This window comes from Tenrec ecaudatus, chromosome X (assembly GCF_050624435.1).
Source record: "Tenrec ecaudatus isolate mTenEca1 chromosome X, mTenEca1.hap1, whole genome shotgun sequence".
Taxonomy (NCBI): Eukaryota; Metazoa; Chordata; class Mammalia; order Afrosoricida; family Tenrecidae; genus Tenrec; species Tenrec ecaudatus.
The window spans coordinates 40,450,339-40,459,949 of NC_134548.1; the positions used below are offsets into that span (position 1 = coordinate 40,450,339).

The 9,611-nt window shown below is 43.3% G+C and overlaps 1 pseudogene; it reads right to left on the reverse strand.

Annotated features, from left to right (window-relative positions):
- Window positions 1–5,458: 5,458 nt before the first annotated feature.
- LOC142434607 (coiled-coil-helix-coiled-coil-helix domain-containing protein 7-like) lies at window positions 5,459–5,643 on the reverse strand (annotated as a pseudogene).
- Window positions 5,644–9,611: the final 3,968 nt, after the last annotated feature.

Consider the following 9,611-nt stretch of genomic DNA (forward strand, 5'->3'; position numbering starts at 1 on the left):
GTGGACATCCAGTGAGCGCTTCCATATCCCTGCTCTGTGGGTTCAGACACTGACTCTCCAGGAAGTCACACAGCTGCACGTCGCCCTGTTCTCAGCCATCCAGGCAGGTCCGCAGGCTCAGGTGGAAGCTCTGCTGCAGGTGGAGGTGGTGCCCGTGGCGGATATCGGGTCCTCCTCAGGCTTGGCGATGTCGCGGTACTGGATGCGGCCTCCACGCTGGTTCGCAGCTGCATCAGCGTCTCCACGTGCTGGCGCTGCTTGTGGGACTGCTGCATGAAGCAGTCGGCCAAGTCCTTCAGGGCTCCGTCTTTGCGGGCAAAGTGATGCGCCATCGCGAGGTAGGTGTGGGAGACGGAGCTCCAGGTTGATTTGCTGGTTGATGGCAGCCTGGCACTCACGGGAGTCGTTCTGGCTCATTGCAGACGAAGGTGCGGTGAGGGCCGTCGTTGAAGACAGCCCTCAAACTACGGCCTGCGGTTCGCGGCCACATGTGGCCACCAAGGACATTAATCCGCCCCCAGGGTGTTTTCGCCCCGTTTTATTTTTACTTCAAAGTAAGATATGGGCAGTGTGCGTAGGAATTTGTTCATAGTTTTTAAAACTATAGTCCGGCCCTCCGACGGTCTGAGGGACAGTGAACTGGCCCCCCTTTAAAAAGTTTGAGGACCCTGGTTGAGAGAGTTCTCCAGACGTGCCCAACGGTCATTGGACTCGAATCAGGAAATTCAAAACGTACCGCTTGGGTGGTTTCACCCCAGGGGCGGGTGCAAGCCACAGCCAATGACCGACCAACAGAGAGATTGGGACCCGGATGGAAGGTCCACTATTGGCGGTGCGGTCGTGTGGGCGGGTCCAGGACTGTCCAATGCAACACCACGTTCCATCAGAGGCTGGAGGCCCGGGCTTCTCCTCAGTGAGTGTGCGCTCTCTGAGCAACTATTTGGAAATCATTCTCTGGGTGCTTCTTAAAATATATTTGCATATTGTCCTCATGGTAAAGGCTAATTGTGCTATCCTTGAGAGTTGTTAATAGTGTTCTGTTTCGCTACTTGCCCTTGAGTAGATTCGGACTCGTGGGTGACCCCGTGTGTGCAGTTTGAAGTCTTCCATGGGGTTTTCAAACTGTGTGCCCTTTCAAACGCAGTCACCAGGTCTGTCTTCCAAGACCCCTCTGAGTAGGTTCACACCGCCACCCTCTCCCTAGTAGGACAGTGCTTCACTGCTGGCACCACCAGGGATTCTCATTACTTAATATTAAAAAACCAGACGCACTGCCATCCGGTCAATGCTGACTCATAGCGACCTCCAGTGAGTTTGTTTCCAAGACTGTAACGAACGGTTTACGCGACTAGAAAGCCCAGTATCTCTCCTGCAGAGCAGAGCTGCTGCTAGTTTCGAATTGTAGCCTGGGAATATCACAGCCCAACCTCTAACCATTACCCCAGCAGAGCTCGTTCACATTTAATTTTACAGAGCTTAATTGAATGGCGGCTTTCCTCGGTAACTTCAATATACATACTAATGAGGCTCTGCTTCACACAGGCTTGAGACATCAACACCAATAATTTCTGCATTTTTGCTTCCTTTCATGATCAAGTTCACACTCCTAAGACTGCAAACTGCCACCTCCATAATCTCCATCTTTCACTCCTTCTAAACGTGACTCTGATGCCCTTGATTCCTTCCTGGGTCTTTACAATTGAAAGGAATATGGCCCTTCTGGCTGTCTGGATCTCAAAGTGAACAATTTTCAGGGTGTCTTCAGGGTGATTCCATTGATGTACTCACTTTTATCCTGATCTTGCCAACTCTTCCTTTCTATGTGGTAAAATATAGGCTTTTGTTTTCCTTTGAGAGGAAACAGAATGCTAAGATGTATAAAACAGCACAGTTGATTACAGCTAGGAAATTTATTTGTGGTGCAACCTGATGGCATGTGCTTTAAAGGAACTGTGGTGTTTTATAAAAAGGGAGAACAAATGGTTTGGGAGTGGCAACAGGAAGCAAAGAAGGCCCCAGCATCACTTTTTGGTTCAGTCATAAACTGAAAAATAGGGGGGGGGGGAAGAAAAACAGCCCTGACCTTGAGTCTGGCAGGCGATTTGAAGGGTACCCCTTCAAAGCTGAAAAGTGGCCAGGCCAAATGAAGCCAAGACAGAACAACCAGGCTCAGGAAGTGAAAGCTGTCATTCTGGTGCACAGAGCACCGCAAGAATCTGACAAACAGTTTTGGAACAGCTTGCAACACCTGCCGCCTTGGCGGATGGTTTCTGCATCCCCAGGCACTTTTAAAAAAAACCCTAAACCCTGACCACCGGGTGTAACTTCCCCAACCTGCCTTGCTAGTTCATGGAACCTCGCCCGGGAGCTCTTTCACTATAATAAAGGTATCCTAGAATGTGCTTTGCTTCAATCCGACTCTGGCCTCACTCCATGCCTCAATTTACCTTAAACCTTAGTGACTGTTAGAAGCAGAGAGGACCGTAGACTCCATGGCCTATATTTTGAGCGGCAAATAAACTTGCTGTGATGGCCCATGGAAATGTTGACATTAAAACACAGCTGGCTTATCCTGACTAATTGGATGTGAGTAAAAGACACATAAAATCCCTTTTCTATGTAGGAAATTGATTGGCAGAATCACTTTTCTCTTCATTGCGAGGTCAGTAGTTCAAGCCTAGCTGTCATTTGGTGAAAGATGAGGCTGCCTGCTTCTGTAAAGATATAAAAGTCTTGGAAACCATAAGAGTCAGTTCTTCTCTGTCCTATAGGGTCATTATGAGTTGGAACCAACTCAAAGTCAGTGAGTTTCTTTCACACATATATACATATATAAGTATCACTGGATTTGTTCCTCTAGATCACCCAGGCTAACACAAGACTCAAGGAAAAGAGATTAGTTTTGAATCAGTTGGGAAAACATGGTATTACACTGTGGTCACATAAATTTATATTAATATGGCAGATTTGAAAAGAAAATCGAGGCCTTGATTTACAAAATCCATAGAATATTTTTGATTCAATAATAGTTAAATCCACAATGAAGAACTCATAGATACAGATGAAAGACTATTATTACTTGGATGACATTTTATTCCCATTACAGATAGATTATTTTGTTACTAGAGTCAGAAGTTCACTTCATACTATACTTACTACCTATAAATTTATCTGCCCCAGAGAAATTTGTTATTTCAGAAATGTAAAGTAATTGCCCGATTTCTCATTTCAAATTTATGTGTAGATTGAAATTTACTATACAAAAAGCAATTTTTACTTTTTTGTATAGATACAGGAGGATATTTGATGTTGCTAAAAAAGTTTATGTTGTACACTAGATTTGTTGTACAAAATATATGTTGTACCTAGGATCCCCAAGTTCTTTCCTGTTCTGAATTATTTTTCTAAGATATGAAAACACTCTTTATGATTAATTTATACTTAATTTTTATGGATAAGGTGAACATTTTAAAATATGTTCATTTGGTATGTGACATGAGACAAAACAACCCAAGTTTCTATATTTTTCATAAATAGTTTTCAATTCTCCCACCGCCCCAGGTAACTTGCTTTCATTGATTAAAATCTATGTTAAATTTTATTAAATACTTGTACATAAAACAAACAGAATAAAAATATTCTTTGCATTAAACAAACTGAATAAAAGGCAATGGGTATATACAGAATTGTCTAAGATCCACTCTAGATACTGTAATGGTTATTCTTCTTTTAAAATATATCATAAAGTTCTAATTTTATCTTACATAGTATTGAGTTCACCCATTTGTGGGAAACAGAGCCGGGAAGGGAGTGTATGTGGACAAACTCTCAACACTCATACGTTAAAGAGTCTGGGAGGTCAAGGATCCCGTGGAGGACCCCTTCACATTCGTGGATTGGCGATGCTTCCCACTCACATTCTCCTAAGTAAAAGTTAATCCCCATGATGTCCCCCATCATAATGCCAAATTTAAGGTGCTGTTTGTAAACTCACTGACTGTATACTTGGAGGTTATCTACCTGAAGGTTGTCAACCATCTAAGGTAATCAGAACCTAACATGTGTCCCACCTTAAGTAGGACCCACTCCTTTCTGATAAGGATAATGGATTTTTCCCCTGAAGGAGAGCTCAGAGAGACCTAAGGTCAAGCCAATTCACAGACGGCCAATATTAGGCTGCCATCTTGAATCTAGAGTCCACACATCTTGTTATGTGTATGCCTTCCTGTCAAATGTGTGCCCCTAGTATATATGCCTATCTCATCCCCAACCCCCCAGTTGCATGTATGCCTGTTGTACAACACCTTCCTGTTACATATGTGCCTACCGTGGCCTGTGTGCCCCAGGTGATATAAGCTCGTGAGATAGCATTACTTGCTCTCTCTGCTTGGACCTGGCTCTGGAAGTCAAGACTGAGAGGTGAGCCCTTTCATGCTTTATCTTGTGTGATGTCTCATTAATTTACCCATCAATTACACAACTGCCCCTTAGACCCATTCGGTTTGAGGAAGGCTGGTCCCCCACATCTGATAAATCTTCATACACTTCCTTTCTATGTCCTTTTTAATCCTACAAATAAAATGTTGTTTCTAAGTAATTCATGCACCTACCCATTGTCCCCACCCCTTTGCCCCCATCACCATGGTTCAGGACCTGAAGCTGTAGCATCAAAAAATTATCCAAATGTTTATAAATTTAACTATGGTATCCTTTAAGCTTTTCCTTAAAGAAAATAAAGAAACCAGAGGTTTTGCATACTATTTATTTAAGACAATTTTCCTGTCCTACTGCTTCCCCTCCCAGCCAATACACTAAACTTATATATAAGTTGTCTGAAAGCTAGAATTCTGAAATGGGCCTATAATTTAAGGCCCACCACACTCTGTGTCTAAATCACCTTTCCTGCCTTCCCTTCCAGCTATTTCAAACTCCATGTATGAAATATCTACAGACTATTTCAAAACCTGGCTCAAGCTTGCATTCTGTCAAGTGACTACTCCAATTATTCCAATCCTTATAAACACTGCCCTCCTTCACCCTCATTAGGTCTTTGTATAAGTCCTACTTTTCTTTTAGACTCAGTAGACACACTCAACTCATGTACCCTCCCTTAGCACCAATGTTCCATCAGGAAGTGATGTAAACCCACTGCCACAAAACAGCATCAGCATACCATGCCCATAGCACTGAGAGCAAAGGACACGGTGCTAACACTGTGCCTCCCACTGGCGAATCTAAGCACTGCCTGGGAAAGGCCTGCGAGTTCTTAAAAGATTACAATAATTGCTTGCTAAAAATGCTCATCAGTTTAAAAGTCATAGAAACAATTTGAATGCATTCATTCAACAGAGCATTTTCCCCATGGCTTTCAAAATTCCATCTCTTTCTGCTGCTGTAGACCTAGGTGGCTCACTCCATTCTGTATTCTCTGAACTATGGTAGAATTCCAGAATTTTCCTCAATTTTTGTATTTCAAGAAGTAAGTAGAACATCTTCCAGTGCCATAGTTATTTTAATCCATACACCTGGTTGATGAATCAGATTCTTTTAATACATAAAATAGGTTTCATTTACGAGTTGGAATGAGAACGGCAAGTAAGGGTTTATGTCAGGATCTCTCAGTCTCTGAGTTACCACGGACATTCTAGCAGTCATCTTATTGTGGATAAGGCTTATAGAGTGATTTTATTCACATTTCATTTCCTTTTCCTTCTGAATTCTAAATATAAGTCAATCTTAGTCTGGTTTCTGAGTTTCTAATGAGTTAACTCAGACACAGCTCCATCCAGGAAGCGGTGCTCTCCGGCGTCAGCACATCAATGGCTCAGCAGCAGAACCATAAGTAGCAGAAGCACAAACCCCAGGTTTCTGTCCCTCACCACAGTGACCAGTCAACCAAATTGGCATTTGTCACTGTTAGACTACCAGCTGCATGAGGCCCTGTAAGGCAGGGGCCGAGATAGGCACGCCTTGTGCCACCTCCTGCCAGTGGCCCTGTCCCTTTCTTGCCTTACCTTGCCCCCAGCCCTAACCCCCACCCCACAATCCTGTTTGAGGGCTTGATGGAGATACCAATTTTGCTATTAAATGAGGGTAACATTACTTTGATTTGCATAATCAGTGTAATAATTGCATTATTTGACATCTTAATTTTAAGTTATTTGATTGTTATTTTGATTTAACATCCCTCACATGTTGTAGCTGACATCACGAACTCATTTTTAAATATATATATTCTAGTTCTATTTATTTGTACAATGAATTGATATAAGGTTTGATAGGCACAATGGTACACAGGTGTGAGAAGAATCTATGGAGTATTGCTCTTATAGTTGAGAAAACAAAGATGCATCTTGTGGAGATGGCCATTAAGGAACTTTAGGAGCATTAGGTCTTTACTTTCCCAAGGTAGCCCTCCATGGTGGAGGACACATCATGAATTCTGTTAGACTTTTAAAGTAAAAGAAAAATAACCTGGTATGTTATAAATACAAAAAAATCTAGTCCTCTTGAGAACAAATCTCTACTAGGCTAGGCTCTCTTAATATAGAAGGTGTCTTCACTTTATCATACTTGCATTTCTTTCTTTTTTAATCATTTTTGGCGGGCTCGTACAATTCTTATCACAATCCATATATACATAGTGTCAAGCACATATGTACATTTGTTTCCATCATTCTCAATACATTTGCCTTCTACTTGGGCCCTTAATATGGGCTCCTCAGCTTTCCCACTCCCCTCCCTTATGAACAGTTTATAATTCATTATTATTATTTCACATGTTACACTGTCCGACATCTCCCCCTGCCCTCTTCTCTGCTGTCCATCCCCCAGGGAGGAGGCTATATGAAGATTCTTGTAATCAGTTCCCCCTTTCCACCCGACATTCCCTCCAACCTCCAGGCATCGCCATTCTCACCACTGGTCCTGAAGGGGCCATCTTTCCTGGATTCCCTATCTGTACCAATGTATATCCTCTGGTCTAGCCAAATTTGTAAGGTAGAATTGGGATCATTATATTGGGGGGGGAAGCATTTAAGAACTAGAGGAAAGCTATATGAGTCATCGTTGCTACCCTGCACCCTGACTGGCTCATCTCCTCTCCACAACCCTTTAGTAAGGGGATGTCCAGTTGCTTACCGATGGGCTTTGAGTCTCCACTCTGCACACAACCTCACTCACAATGATATGATTTTTTTGTTTTTTGATGCTTGATACCTGATCCCTTCAACAGCTCGTGGTCACACAGGCTGGTGTGCTTCTTCCATGTGGGCTTTGTTACTTCTGAGCTAGATGGCTGCTTGTTTATCTTCAAGCCTTTAATATCCCAGATGCTATATCTTTTAATAACTGGATACCATCAGCTTTCTTCACCACATTTGCTTATGCACATGTTTGTCTTCAGTGATCGTATTGGGAAGGTGAGCACCCAGTGATATGATTTTTTGTTCTTTGATGTCTGGTAACTGGTCCCTTCTATACCTCGTGGTCAGACAAACTGGTGGGCTTCTTCCATGTGAGCTTCGATGCTGCTCAGCTAGATGGCCACTTGTTTATCTTCAAGCCTTTAAAACCCAAGATGTTATATCTTTTGATAGCTGGGCACCATCAGCTTTCGTCACCACATTTGCTTATGCACACATTTTTCGTCAGCAATCATTTCGGGAAGGTGTGCATCATGGAATGCCAACTTAATAGAACAATGTGTTCTTGCATTGAGTAAGTACTTGAGTGGAGGCCCAATGTCCATCTGCTGCCTTAATACTAAACCTATAAATATATGCACATAGATCTATTTCCCCACCCTCCTATATAAATATATTTACATATGTACACGCCAGTATTTAGACCTCTATAAATATCCTGTCTGTTAGTTATTTCCTCTATTTCCTTTTACTTTCCTCTTGTCCCACTATCATGCTCAGTCTTCATTTGGGTTACAGTAATTTATCTCAGTTACATTGCCCTTGCTGAATCCCTACCAGGCCTATGACATCTTCCTTGCTACTGATTTTGAATCACTTGTTGCTCCCCTGTCCCTGGGTGGGTCAGCACCACCTCCTTACTCCCGCCTCCCCATCTCCCATGTCCCTCCGGAAACATTGGTCCCATTGTTTTCTCCTCCATACTATTTATCCAGCCTCTCTTATCCAGATAGATCTGTAGAGATAATAATATGCACCAAAAATCAAGCCATAGCAAGATAGGCAATGAATGAGAACACAACGATGACAACAAAAATGAAAACCAATGACCCATAAAAGAATAAATTAATTAAAAGGAAAAAAATAAATTTTTTAAACTAACAAAAATAAACAAATTTTAAAAAGAAAGAAATACCTGTTATTAGATCAACATCTGATTTTTTTTTATCTCTAGACGTGTCCTGCAGTCAGTTCCGATGGGTTGCCACGCGCTATGACCCCAGAGTCTGTCCTTTGTAATTCCTCGGGGGCTCCCTGCTTTGCTCCCACGGTTGCTCTGCCACCTGCCTTTAGTGGTTTGCCTCAGTGTTACAGGGTCAGTGAGGGCCAGTCCCAACATTGAGTCTCAAGTGTTGTTCCCCTTAGGGCCTGGGCCAGCCAGGGACGACATGTCTCATAGTGGGATAAGCCATATGGTCCACTCTGTGCATTGGCTATTCAGAGCAGGGATCTGGTCCTCCAGGCCTGGTGGGCCAGGATGTACTCCACTCTCTCTTCCTCCCTCTTCATTTGTTCCAATGTGCTCTGATCAGGCATACCCCTCTCCCCTAGTTGCAACTAGAGTAAAATTTTCTGGGGGGAGGGCAGTTGCCCATGTAGCTGGTATGGGGGTGGAGCGCTCAGGCCCTCCACTGGCTCCCCGTTCCTTGCCTGTGTGCTGCATTGGTCTGGCACTGGCTTTATATCTGGTCTCTCTTTCCCTGTGGAGACACAAATAATACCCTCCCCTTGGGTGGGTCAATGCCTTATTCCCCCACCACACATCTCTTTATTTCTTTCCCTTTTCCACCCTTCCCGCCCCCTTTTTAGTGGGCTACCTTATGTATCCCTGGATTTGTTTTAGCCCCTGCCATACTACCCGAACCTTACCCCTGGAGTGTTTGTATACAGTAGCTTTTTCCCCGTGCCCCTTTTTGCATTTTCTTTTCTTTCTTTCTTTTCATATACTGTTTATACTCCTGTATAGGCTGAGTTTTTCAGCACAAAAGATGTGCTGAAAAACTGGGCTTCAGCTTATACACAGGTCAGTGGTACCCCAGCGAGGTAATGGGACAAGCACCCATTACCTCACGGGTGATTGTCATTTCTCCGCTGTTCATTCAAAGCCCTGCTGACACTGGAGGGCTTTGGATGTTTGTTTACTCACATCTAACCAATCAGAGCCGTCCTATGACGTGGACGGCTCCAACTCGCAGAAGCACTCGTAGTGATTCACTTATGTTGGTAGCTGAAATGGTAAGGATGTGTCTGTGGCTGTGCTCCTCTCTCCCCTCTGGTCTCTGTGTTATTCACATCCTGCATCCCCCTCCTCCGAGCTAACACGTTGCGGTGGGGGGAAGGGGGTCATTACCAGGAAAGTTCTTTTTCAAAGTCTTGTTTTTTTATCCTATTAGAAATGGATACTCT